This window comes from Leptonotus elevatus, chromosome 17, assembly GCF_054856555.1.
Source record: "Leptonotus elevatus isolate MCC_2025b chromosome 17, RoL_Lele_1.0, whole genome shotgun sequence".
Lineage (NCBI taxonomy): Eukaryota > Metazoa > Chordata > Actinopteri > Syngnathiformes > Syngnathidae > Leptonotus > Leptonotus elevatus.
Genome location: NC_141255.1, coordinates 10,968,649 through 10,983,165, shown reverse-complemented (window position 1 = coordinate 10,983,165; position 14,517 = coordinate 10,968,649). Strand labels below are relative to the sequence as shown.

At 39.4% G+C, this 14,517-nt stretch overlaps 1 protein-coding gene and 1 long non-coding RNA gene across 3 annotated transcripts in view; one reads left to right on the top strand and one right to left on the bottom strand.

The window, feature by feature from the left end:
• tmem178bb (transmembrane protein 178Bb) overlaps positions 1 to 14,517 on the top strand; it is a 91,417-nt gene that overhangs the window by 18,227 nt on the left and 58,673 nt on the right. The window lies entirely within an intron of this gene.
• LOC147159799 (uncharacterized) lies at positions 643 to 2,687 on the bottom strand. The gene is made up of 4 exons (XR_015090491.1): positions 2,485 to 2,687; positions 2,231 to 2,393; positions 1,780 to 1,840; positions 643 to 710 (listed from the first exon to the last, which is right to left on the bottom strand). It is a non-coding gene; the product is annotated as an uncharacterized LOC147159799 (long non-coding RNA).

Below are 14,517 nucleotides of genomic sequence, written 5' to 3'. Positions count from 1 at the left end.
TATATATATACATATACATATACATATACATATATATATATATACATATACATATACATATATATATATACATATATATATATGTCTATATATATATATATGTATGTATATATATATACATATATATATATATACATATATACATATATATATATATATATATACACACACACACATGCATACAGATATAGATGTATAGATATATATATACTGTATATAGAGAGAGAGAGACATAGAGAGACAGATATATAGATATAGATAGATAGATATAGAGATAAAGATAGAGAAATAGAGAAATCTTTATAATCCAAAGAAAGAAATACACGTTAATGCGGAAAAATAAGCATGCTTATTGTGATCTAGTCTTATACAAATAAGTTATTTTTTGTTAGTAATGCCCCTCAATACGGTTCTCTTGTATGGCGATGCGCAATTAAGGTAGTCTCTGATTGGTCAAAGTCAGACTAAAGTATACAATCCAATATTCATTTGTTGCATGTCTTTGCAATACACATATACTGTATACATACATACAGTATATGCATGAGCCATTCGTGCGACAAAATATTTTTTTATATATTGTGCTACGTCTTGCTTCTGAAAAATGTATTTCAACATCAACATTCAAAAACAAATCTAGTCACCTGGTCAACTTGGTCTGTGACAGCTACATCTTTAGCTATGTCTTCAGGTTGTGCTTCATTTGAAACCTGGTACACATGAAGAGAAAAATACATATAAAATTAAATTCTTAGTAACACGACTGTACCTGTGCATTTACACAGTTACAGTACATAAAGAACAATGAATAGGTTAAAGTATTGTAAATGCAAATACATTTTATTTGCTATTTGAAAAATAAATAATCCGTCAGCACTAGTGGTTTGTGTAAATTGGTGACGTCTATTTTTCACAATGAAACAATTAATAGAAAATACACAGTCCTCAGAGTGTCCATACCAGAGTATGAATTATGAGGACTGTATGTGTAACTCCAAACCCCTGAAAACTTATTTTACATTCGCAGTGTGTAAATACACTGTCCTCAGAGTGTCAGTTATTCACAACTACGACATTGTGAAGACTATGCACCTGTGAGGTCTGCACAGTATTGACAAAACATGCGACATGGGTGTTTTATACAGTGATGGAGATTATTTTGACATTGAACATGGACCTAATATATATATCTATATAATCTAATTAAAGAAATACACGTACGTGCAGAAAAATAATCATGCTCATTGTGATCTAGTCTTATCCAAATAAGTTATTTTTTGTTAGTAATGCTCCTCGATACAATTCTCTTGTATGGCGATGCGCAATTAATGTTGTCTCTGATTGGTCAAATTCAGACTCAAGTAGGGCCTGGCAATAAATCAAATTAATTGAATAAATTAAATTTAAATTGAATCGTTGAAAATTTGCTAAATCGTGAAATGAATTTTGTCTTCTGGATTATTAAAAGCTGTTGTTATGTTCTGTTACATCCAGATGTTATTGTGAGTTGTAATTTTGCACAAGTGGTGGCAGAATGCTGGATGGTTGGTTTAAAATACTTTTTATTTTATTTTTTGGCCATATCGCTTAGCCTCAGACTAAAGTATACAATTAATCCAATATTCATTTGTTGCACGTCTTTGCAATACACATATTGCATGAGTCATTCGTGCGGCAAGATATTTTCCACATATTGTGCAGCCCTAGTATCTCCACCCTCCACTAATGTCTTGCTTCGGAAAACTGATTTCAACAACATTCAAAAAGAAATCTAGTCACCTGGTCAACTTTGGCGCAGTCTGATAGCTGTGTCTTCATCAGGTTGTGCTTCAGTGGAAACCTGGGGCAGATGAATAGAAAAATACCAATACAATTAAATTCTTACTAAGACTAGACTGCTATAATATAATTTCATGTAATCATGAATGTGCGACCAGTAATTCTAGTATGTCACATGTATGACACAATATCCAAATGTCATAAGAAATCACGATATGATAATTAACATGATATTGTGAGGTTAGCGATACTCACGATAACTGTAAAAGTAAAATAAAAAAACAAGTCACAATATTGTAAAAAATGAAATAAAAAAATAAAAAAATTATATTGAGAAAAGAATGTACTTTTGCTTTTGAGTTTTAATTAATCTTTTATGTTTTGTCAAACCTTGCACGATATCCCCCCAAAAAAACAAAATTAAGTGTGACAACACACCATATAAACATACCATAGTGTTTTTCCATTGTAGCGAAATTCAAACATGAAAACCTTCCGGGCATCATGATACACTCTCAGCCTGTTTTCACGTTCCTGTTTGCTTAGAACTTCTCCTCGATATTCAGTAGGAAAGTCTCTCTTCTGAAAGGAGCAGGAACTGAACACTCCTCGACCTTACAAAGAAAAAAGGATACAACAGAAATATTTCATTATAACAATAATGAAAACTAGACCCATACTAAAGAATATTTTACCAATACTCACCTTTGAATTAATTAATATATTTTATGGTGAAGCCATTCTTGTCTTTACCTAAGGATGAAAAGTATGCTACCTCTTCTTTGGGTTTAACTTTTGCCCTCTGTGGCCTCATGACTGACATGTCTCACTGAAGATAATGATCTAAAGCTATAGAAAAAAATGAGTTTCAATCAGTTTGATAGGTAACTTGGTGCAGATGTCTTGAAGTTGACTTTTACCATAATAGCCTGTGCAGTGTGCAGTAAATGTGCCAACGAAAATAAAATACAGTGGATAGCACAGCTCTGCTAAATATTTGCATAAATTAAATGTAATGAACACTAACAGACTTTACTGAAATATTTCTATTGAAAGAACAAATTTAAGTAAACACAAATGCAGCAATTTACCAATACTTCATTTATACTGTACTGGTAATACTAAGCCATTGTATATTTTCACATCAAAAACCAGCCTGTTATTGCTTTCCTCTTAAAAATTGCAATTAGCATTCATCTTACTCAACAGACGGTTAGCTCTGCTATGCTAACCGTCGCTAACAGAAGCGTAGCAATTCTAAATAATTAGCTGCATCCATCATAATCAACAGATGGTTAGGTATGCTAACGTAAGCTTAGCTGCACTTACACTGGACTTGCATTATAAATCATTTTCGCGAAAGAGGGAGCAATGTACACAAGCGACCAACAACAACAGGAAAAATTCGAGCTTCAAACCTACCTCATTAGCACAGCTACACGCCATCACATCTCGTGAAGTAAATAGAGCCGGGGGCGGTTCTCTATCGGGGCTGCTAGATGACGTCACTTCCGTACTCAGGGCAATATAATAAATCCCGTTCAAATCAACAAATTGGTTCAGTCGTTGGATTATGAACTTTGTTGATAAGAGTGGCTATTGTTCTATGATTTACAGTGTCAATAAAAAAAAATAGATCACATTTAAAATGAACCCCAAAGGCTCATATATTAAATGAATTACCACAGACGAAAACAAAGGATATTATTGCTAGAATTATAGATCATTTTGTAATCATAAAATGTGATTTCAGTTTCAGTTTTTTAAAAAGGGTTTTTTTTTCATTAACGAAAATGTTTTTTTGCTTTAGTAAATAAAATAACCTTGCTGCTGTCATACAGTTGCTGTCCGAGGATGTTTTAGTACTATACTTTAGTAATGGATGCATGTGTTTTTTGGCAAAATTGTGAGCGAGCCCAATTCCTTGGCTGAGAAGCAACCCTGCAAATGAATGGTCACATGATGCTTTCCTTTTGGCATGAAGCAGGACTGATGGTAGCGCTCATCTTTTCTTCTCCAGACAAGCATTTTTCCGGATGCCCCAAACATTTGGAAAGGGGGTTAATCAGAGAAAATAACTTCAACTCTTTTTTTCTTATTTTGGTCTGTATTTATGGAATCCCCTTTTCACTGGTCACACCAGGCCATCCTCCAAAAGTCTTACTCCCTCACCATGGGTGTAGATGCACTCATACCTGCTTACTGCCATTCCTGAGCAAGCTCTACACTGGTGGTGATGTCCTTATCCCGCAGCTGAATCAACTTTGGGAGATAGTCCTGGCATTTGCTGGATTTTCTTGGGTGCCCTGAAGCCTTCTTCACTTAAAGTTTGTAAGGTCACTAAAGGAAATTACTTTAATTTTCATGGCAAATAGGGACTTTGCAATTCATCTAATCACTATAACATTCTGGAGTACATGCAAATTGCCATCATAAAAAAACAATAATAATAAGTCAGCACTGGAGATTTTTAGAAAATCAATGTCATTCTCAAAACATTTGGCCACTGGTGTACAGAAAGATGTTACATTGTAAAGGCAGGGTGGGATGTTAAATGATGAATCAATATACGGCACTGACAGTTTCTCTGTCTCTGCCTCCAGCTGTTCAAAGTGATGTGATAAACAGCTGTTAACCATTGTATATTTTCAAATAAACAACCACTGCAAGAATTAAATGCTGAAATATATAATTAAATGTCATAGTGTATTTCATTATTTAATTTATCTACTTAGGAATTGGTGGCTGCAAAAAAAAAAAAGGCTCTGCGTCTACAGACAAACATTCACAATACACAGCATTTTGAGAAAAAACGGAATTATGGGGACATGTGCGTAATTGTGGGGACAGGTGACGGTCAGCCAATCAAATGCTGTGAAATATACACTGGTGTGAATAATTCATGAAGTGGTGCATTACGAGGACCTTCCTACAGGGGGCGTCATCAAATACACAAAAATACACAAATTCATGTAATTATGGTTTACAAGGACATTGGCTAAAACTTTGGATTCAAGCCTTCTACAGCCCTAGAAGCACTTCTGCATTGAATGAATTATGAGGACATGGGCTGTGTCCTCATAATTCAAAATGTCCTCGCAGTGTTGCGTGTATTCAGGTGACATGTCCTCATAATACACAAAGGCAAACACACACACACACACACACACACACACGCAGTAGCTCAGCGCCAGCTCTGAACACATCGCCTTGTCGCGCTTATCTTCCCTCACTCAATTATTTGATTCCGAAATTGCTTTTGCTCTTTTGTTGCCTCCTTTTTTCCCGCCGCAGACTTCTTTGTTTAGCCACACAATTATACACGAACGGACACAGACATGCTATATCTCTTAAAGCCGCCGCAATCTTTCCCTCATTCCTTGCAGCTGGCGGTTTTTCCGAGCAACTTATGAAAGTGTTGAGAGATAGTTTATTGAAGAAAACGCTGGCACTTTACTTGCGAGGGAGAAATGCGAATAAGCCAACCCACACAATGTGTGCATGTAAAATATAAAAACTGCCATATTGATCTAAATGTGCTACTAAATTCAGTATAACATCACTGTTATATTCCGCTGAGGACACACAAGGTCAAGAAATGGTATCACTATTTAGCAGTACGAGGACTACATATATCAATACACATTAGGTTAGGCAGTTTTATGACAATAATCTGTTCGTATGGGAACATTGGGTCAGCCAGGTTAAAAGGTAAACTTAATGGAATAACACATAGTCCTATTCCTGCGGGAAATAAATGTGCATCCGCCGTTAAGACACTCAAGCAAGAGCACGGCGACCTCTGCCAAGGCACAATGGTCAAATTGAAAGTGAATAAAGATTAGTTTTTTAATCTAGAGTATACGTGGGCAAAGTTGAGCTTTCGAGGGTCATATTTGAGTGTTAAATGTATTATTTGAAAACAATTTAAGAGTATGTGAGATTTTATCGATATGAATTGGCCAATTGTATAATATACATATATAAATGCCTTAACAAAACAAAAAAAACGTTTTAAAAAAAGAAGTCAAATTGAATGCAACAAAAATGAAAGGATTCTTGATCAGCTCAATGTCTGTATGATATGCATGTGTATAATTTCCTTTTTTTAGGCTTGAGATAATGCAATTTCAAGGAGTAGTGAGCTTGAAATTTCACAGGAAATATGGCCATTAGGTCGGCTCATCGGCTCACTGTCCCCTTATCACTTCATCACCGTACCGTACTATTTTTGCCTATAGGGAGAGTACTCTCAAATGGAGGAAATAATTGATTTCATAGCTAATTCTTAATAAGTAATTTGATGATACACACAAATGTTATGAAGACACCTGGTAACTCATCTAAATCGAGGTATAGGAAATGCATATGTTTGGAAATGTATGAGAAGTATCACCACTTCCTTTTTTTACGTGAGTCTGCTGCTGCTTTTCTGTCTTCCCACAATCAGGACTCCTTTTGTGGCCTCTTTACTGTCACGATTTATGTCACAATTTATTAAGGAAGCTGTACCATAAAGGTTTCCGGGGAGATTCCACTGGCTGGCCAGACTGCTGCACCTTTTACAATCTTTTGATTGTTGCAGATGCTCGTGCCTTGGAGGGGTGAGGTGTGTCGTGTCAGATAAAAGCGAGTGCACCTTTTCACGACTTAAAGGGAAGAATTATTTCACTACGGTTGGGGCAAAGTCAGGAATGAGAGCAGTTTCTGTAAAATGTATAGGTAGTGTGGTGTTATAGTGATTCTAAAGTCATTATTTTGAATGCATGGCCAGTGACTAATGCCAACTAACAGATTCAATCACTCGTGTCAGTTACACAATCATGAATGATTGACATGACTATTATTTTGCTGTTTCAAGATGGATTTTCTCAGGTCTATTGCGGTTTCAGCCGGACATTTGTGAATGGTAGACCCCATCGCCCCAAGCACTTAATTCCAGTGTGTCATGTTAGCTTAGCTATTAGTTTAGCTTAGCCTTCATCAGAACGATACATGTCAGAAATATATCTGCCACGAAGTCGATGATTCCTGACTTCTGAGCGAATCTGCAATGTGTTTAGTCGCAACAGTAGCCAGCTGAAGCGCATTGCTAGCTAGCTAGCTGATATAGCATAAGTAGCGCAGCGTTGTGCCGCAACCCCAGACCAGAGGTGGGAGTAAGTCATTGTTTTGCAAGTCACAGATAAATCTCAAGTCTTTGTGCAATTTTAAATACAATATATGGCAAGATACATAATTATTTTATACATGGTCAATGTATAAAATAAGGTATCCTGCCTTACGTTATATTGCACTTGTAATGCACTTGAAGTTTTGTTCCTAATATCAAAATGGCCACATTGGACATTTTGAATGTTATTTGTTTGGTTTTAAAGCTAGTGTTTTATAAAATAATAATAAATGAAGGCAAAGTTCTATTCATCCATTTTCTTAACCACTTGTTGGGGGCGCTGGAGCCTATCCCAGCTGGCTTCGGGCAGTAGGCGGGGTACACCCTGAACTGGTTGGCAAAGTTCTATTTATTTATTTTTTAATAATGAAAAATACATCTACGTGCAATTTAAGGCACATAAAGAGTGGATTACAAAGTAGCACAGGTCCACAATAAGAAAAGCAAGCGAGCCAAGCAACAGCTGTCAAACTACTGTTGGTAGCCAGGCACTCGATGCTAACGCTAACAGTTAGGGGACTTGTACCGTATTGTGCAATGACGGCGTAATTAAGTTGTGGTTTCTTCGCGTCCTAAATTAGCTATCTAATATACTTTTGGGTGGCATTATGATAATGGTGGTAGAAAATATGTAATTTCAATAAAAAACGTTGATAATGCAAGCCAAAATGTCAAAGGGAAGTAGTCAAGATGCAGGCAGACTTCAAAGTAAAATCAGCCAAGGCTGTTGCATTGGTCTCAAAAAGTATTATTTGGTCAGCTTTATTTTTAAGTTTGCCTTAGCGTAGGCGGCGTGTGTTCGCGGCTTTGCGGCTTCTCTGACATTACTAAATGACGGCATTGTGTCAGCCCAGTTCGCACACGTAGACACACGCGCACACACACCGAGAGAAACTTACTTGTTAATATAAATTTTAATCTTTTTGTTTTGGTTGAAGAAGCAAGTCTTTTCAAGTCGAAGGGTCACTGTTGGTAAAATCCAAGTCGGGTTGCAATTTTTTTAACATTTTGTCTAAAGTCCTCAAATTCATGACTCGAGTCTGACTCGAGTCCAAGTCACATGACTCGAGTCCACACCTCTGCCTCCGACTACCCGCAATTAGCGACGCACGTGTCCAGCCTAGCAAAGCTATTTTGGATTGTCTTTGTGGTTGATTATCCGTTTTGCTATTCAGTGTGTTTTAATGAGGCGCAAAAATCAAGCTGACTGACTGATAAACTACTTGATGATTCAGTGAGTGAAGAAGCCGTTCAAAGAGGGTGCAGTCAGATGTGGGAAGAAAAGCAAACCGAAATGTAATGGAAATACCGGATTCATTCTGACTCAAACTGGCGATAAAGTGTAAAAAAAAAAAGAAGCCCTTTTGACAAAGTGCTCCATTAAAATGTGCAAATTGAATTTGAACTAGCAAGAAAAACTTACATGAGTTAGTTGATGACAACAAATAGTCCACTATAGTTCTTCATCCTCACATTTTAGATTCACTCGCACTGATGTGGGTTCCTGACATTTTGTTTGAAGTGCTGATACGCTAGTTTAAGGGATTTGGAAGAGTTTAAAGAATTATGTTCACAGTTGGAGCTGTCTGCTGATTTAAGGAGACGCAAACACTGATGAATAGAAGAGAAATTTGACTTGAGTTGAGTATTGATGTTCAGTTGCGCTGCACAATTGACCTGCGAATGACCTCAAGCACAACGCCTACTGAATATTGCACAACTGCATTCTCTTGTCATTTAAAATTAAAAGGCAAAACCACTTCTTCATGTCGTTGAATGCATTTGCGGCGTGTATTTACTTTGCAGGTCCCTGACAGGCTGTCTGTGACAACCTCGTGTCGTCGACCTTTTAATGACGGGACTCACGGGAGCGTCCTTGACGTCCTGGCTGTGTCCCCCTTCTAAAACCCTGAGAGAGGCTGCTGACAGATGACTCGGCATAGGGCCGTGAACTGCCAGTGAACTCTCGCACGTGTTCCTATTGATCCCAACCGCACATCTCCATGCAAAAGATCGGCATCAGTTAACAAAAAACAGACCTGCGATGATTCCCAATCCCATCAGTAGTGTACAGTACTACCTTGACTTAAGAGTTGAATTTGTTCTGTGACCAAGCTTATAAGATCAGCTTTCCCATTGAAACTTGAGAGTAAACACAGTGAAGTAACTGGCTAAACATGATTTATGCATGATGCAAGTGCTTACTTCAATATAAAAACCAGACACGTTGGTTACTGCATGTGGCGTTGACCTGACCGTCGGCAAGTCACGGCGGAAAAATGATGAAAATACACACCGCAACAAACAAACAAACAAACAAACACAGACTATTAAGTGAGAAGTAATACCCCTCCGTACCATCAGCGGCGGTAGTCACTATTCCTCTTTGTTAGAAAAAGGCAACGGTAAAAAAATAATGCATGCCGCTATCTTTTCACTCATGATGTGCTCCCACACGAAGCTCACCTTCAGGCTCTTTACAGACTATTGTGTAATATAAAAGTAAATCCTACCTGGTATGTCGATCTTCGATAATTACTTCCAAATACGAAGGATGAGAATGTGGAAAATGAGCGAAATTATAAAGGCTTTCCATCGTTGACTGTTTATCCGCATTTGTCACTTTCTGTTCTTGCCCTGTGTGCTGATTAGCTAGCTAACAGCCAACCAGAGAGATGAAATGTCACGAATCAGGCGGCGCATACCTCCCGGACACTTCTCGACTCCTGATGTCAGATTGGTGCATAGAGGCGCATGGAGAAGGATGTGATTCACGCAGAATAATGTTTTGCTAGCTACTCTCTGCTTCCCGAATGAACAGCGTTTATTGTTTCACGAGAAAGTAACATATCGGTGTTTAATCGACAACACTACGATATGTAGGCCTACTATTGGCCGATATAATCAGCCAGCCTTAACAAATACCATTGTTGTGCTTTGTTAAACATATCCATCCGTTTTCTTAACCGCTTGTCCTCACAAGGGTTGCGGGGGGCGCTGGAGCCTATCCCAGCTGGCTTCGGGCAGTAGGCGGGGTACACCCTGAACTGGTTGCCAGCCAATCGCAGGGCACACAGAGACAAACAACCATCCACACTCACAATCACACCTATGGACAATTTAGAGTGTTCAATTAACCTGCCATGCATGTCTTTGGAATGTGGGAGGAAGCCCACGCAAGCACGGGGAGAACATGCAAACTCCACCCAGGAAGGCCGAAGCCCGGACTCGAGCTCACGTCCTCTGGACTGGCGGACGTGCTAACCAGTCAGCCACCGCGCCGCCCTTGTTAAACATATTCTATGATGAATGGATGGGGAATCATCCTTTCTCGAGGAAAAGCAAAGGACCTACTGTAAGTGACTGATGTCCTAGATATGTCGTAAAACAAGACATTGTTGTATTTGGCGGTGTGAAATTATGCCCGCGTCTTAATGTGCACTCTGAGATTCCTTTTTCACAGGTCTACTGATGAACACACGAAATGAAATACGGCTGCGCAACTCTGCAAATAACTTTGCTATAGGGCCCTGTGGAGACACCTTACCTCAAGTGCATCGTGTCAGGCCAATCGTAGTATATTTCTATTATAACCCTACTACAATTCACCAAAATTGAATCCAGGCAACAAGGCTCTTCTTGATTGTTGAGGGCGTTTCACTTTTCATCCAAAACTTCCATTCAAATTTTTCAAACTTAGTCTCCTCATTTATGTCTGTGGTGGTCACAATAGGGTTGTTGTTGCAGGTGATGGCGCTCGAGAAGACTCAACATCTCATTCAAACCAGCAGTCCTGCCTATGCACAATTGGGACATCTCTGTCTTTAAAGAAATGACAATAAATTTTTAAGATATAAGACATTTTTCCATCTCTGGTGGACAATAAACATGTATTCTATCGATCCATCCATTTTCCAAATCAACTGTTGATTCTGGACCAAAAGACTGCTCTCATATATTGAGACTCCTTTGTAGAGACAGCTTCTTTGTTATTAGCATTGTGTGTAGCATTAGCATTCAGAACCCTCAAACAGTCTTGATTTCATTGAAGAGTGGACAACAGTTTAGCACCCTACCGGCACCTACCACTGCTGTTTGAGAGAATATTTCCCATTCCACGTGTGTTAGTGTGATCCAGTGGGGGTTTGTCTTGCGCCAAGTGGTGTCGGTGTCTCGGCGTCAGGTCGGCTCGAGGGTCTTGTTACAAACACCTCGATGCCCCGTGGCACTCACAGCGGCTTCCTCCCGCTGTTGTGACAACTGAGCAGTAGACAGATGGGAGTGCCATATGACCCCTCCTTCCTGCTTTGTTGAAAAAAAGTCGTATTGATAGTCAAGGAAAATAATACTCAGTAAGAGTAATTATAGAGTACGTGGAAGCTCGAAATTCAACGGAATATTCTCAAAGCCTCCAGCTTTTTGCACATCCTTGATCATCCGAGTCGGTTGCTCATTTATCGGGTTGGGGATTTAATTTCCGAAACGCCTGTATCCCCTCATTAACTGGACTAACCTGCACTGCCGGTCAGAGTGCCAATTGGTCAGCTCCGTTCTTCCTTTCCGTTCCACTAATTGAATTCCGAAACAGGATCTGGACATGGACAAAAACAATCAGCGTGAATTATCACACCCAGATCCAACTTCATATGTCTTGCAGGTTGATGTGCGGCTCTGGAAACAAACGCTCTAAATGAAAATATTTTTGGCAGTTTGGAAATGCTGTTTGCGGCAAAATCAGGAGAAACTGCTAACTTTGCTAGGGTCTCTTAGCTTATTTTCCAGAGCTGTATGCTCGAACGTCACAGTCTTTATTTGCAGATTCCATAAAGTTCAGTCGGCAGCATGTCGCTGAATTCAACCGTGCTATAGATAGACCGCACACTCCACTGCCAATTTAATCCCCCCAGAAGGCTTAGCTAGACCCCAGTTAATTCTTGTGCGACACAAAAATGGACCACTGGATAAGGAGTGGCCACTGGCCAGTTTTAGGGATGGCAAGAGGGATCTCAAGTTGAAGACTTTAATCATGAGAACATTTCCTCTCTCAATCAGTGCTCGAAATACGGTTGGGCTCGACGTACTTTTCTGGCTATTGTTTTTGAACTCATGCAGCACTGTATCAGTTCTTCACACCAGTAATTAGTCATTTGGTATACCAGATTTGCTCGTCATGTTGGTAATTAGAGTGTGGCCCGACATTCAAGGCCAGTCTCTCCCTCCACTTGTCTTTTTTCAGCGGCTCCCTGCACACTACGGGCGTGGATGGGAATTTCAAACAGAAGGAGAGGAGAAAAAGAGAGCGAGAGTGCACAAGAGAGCAGCTGCAGCTCCCTGACGTCACACTCCAGAGTGCAGCCAGGTGGCTCCGTTTGGGCCTCGGTATCACAAACGGGGATCGATAACTCAGTCTTGTCTGGCATTAGGCCCGAGGTTGAGTTTGTCGTTGGTTACTTCCTGTATTGTGTATTGACGCTGTCGGATGTTGTTCGATTTTAGCCTCTTGTTGTGTTACAGATGGACAGTAATTCTTAATGGAAACCTTTTTCTCTCTAATTTAATTCTACAGAATGTGGCTGAAGCACATACACCCATCAATAATTGGGTAGAATTTGAGCATTTTTTTCCCCCCTGCTTCCGAGCAAAGCCAGGAAAGGTCCAATTTTTGGATGTCCCCAAAAGATTATATGGAGTTATTTTTTTTCCACTCTGAATTAATCATGTTTGACAAATGTTAAACCTGTTCAATGTTTACCATAGAGATCCTGACTTCACGTGACTTTCTCTGAACATGCCCCCCTGCGGCAGGAAATTAATGTTCTACAATGGCGCGGAGGGCGAAAAGCGTTTATCCGTCAACTTTTCGCCCAAGAGCATTGACAGTCACTTTGTTGAAAAGGACATGATATACAAGGGCGAGGTAGACATGTTGGATTGCCGATTAAGTGTCAGGAGGGTTATTTTTTCAACTTGGCGGCACTGATAAGGGGGAATTACTTCCTCTGTTGCCGGTGAGTGCTTTCAAATCTGATCATACAAAGGCTTTATAAGTTTGTACAATCCGGATTTATTTCCCCTTTATGTGTGGTCAAAATGCCATCAAAGTTGGCGGTTTCACGCAAGTCTTGGCAGTGTTATTTATGTATGTTAGCAACTTAGCGGCTGCTAAATCGTATTTTAAATGGTGTTGGTCAGTTATTAAATTCAACTGTGTAATATCTATTAAACCGTAGCAGCACAAATGAACGAAATTATTACTACCACAGTTTGTGTGTGGTAACAGTTAGCATCGGCTGATTTAGCCACCATGTACAAAGTGAAACATTGGCTACGCATTGGTTTCTCTTTTGGTAGCCTGCAACAGGCTCAATCTTTTGTTTTGCGATTGCAGGTGTCGATACCGGTATGTGTGGGCTGTGCTGTTTTGGTCATTCAGTACACCGCAGACTATAAGACCAATATCAATCAATAGCAAACATCCTTCATTTACATTGCTGCCAACATTGCTTTCAAACTCTGCTCTTGTGACCCTAACTGCACTTTACCACCAAGGTATTTGGAAGTAAGACCCACATGATCCTTTTTTTTTTTTAGTAACAATTAACAAAGAAGGTGATTAATGAAAATTGCACGATCTGGGAAAGGTGAAAGAGAGTCTCTCTCTCTCTCTCCCCAGAGGAATCTTACAGATGGAGGCGCTGTAACTGGGTTATTGGTGGTGTTAATTAAATGCACGGCGTGTGTGTGCGCTATGAGCCCAAACCTTGAGAAAAAAAGTGAACACAGGAGAAGAAGTGTGAATGAGGGAGTTAAAATTGTGCTAAAAGTATTTTTGGTTTGTGAATATAAGAGGTATTCGTAAATCTTGGTACATGTACAATATCATGAACGTGTGAAGGATGCGATACATTGTGGACATCCACTACTGCAAATTTCAAATTTTTCTGTTGATTGCTAATTTATTTGAGCACCAACCTCCAAAGTTCCTGCTCTGTGTATGGTGATTAATCACGCAGTATAACTTGAGCCAAGATGCTGGTGGATGACCTTGAAATTATTCTACACTGCTCCCCCTCCGACTACATTTTCATATATTTTGTGTGAAAGGCACCGTTATTGCCATGGCAACAGCTGCCAACCCTACCTAAAGCATAACACCGGGATTGTCACGCACGCACAACTGCTGGTGCGGGTGCTAACATATGCAGTCATGATGGATTTAAAGTCATCTGAGGACATTTGCGAGGTTCACTTTTTGAATTGTCATTCAACTAACGTGCAATTTCTGCAATCTGGCACTATCTGGAGGATATGTGACTAATTGAATATAGTCTGTGTGGCCTTGGGGAACAAGAAACTGTCTGCAGCTTTGCTTTGACACACTGGGTTATTTGTCAAGGAATTCAATGAAAAGCCATGATTGCATTTGGTAAGAACATGCTGATCTAGACTAGATGTGGTGCATATATAAAGGCTATTGACTATATGCCACACATTTCCATTTATGAACTTTGCCAGCTTAATTTCTTCGGGTTCATCTATTTCTAAGCAAAATGAAGAAATTCTTC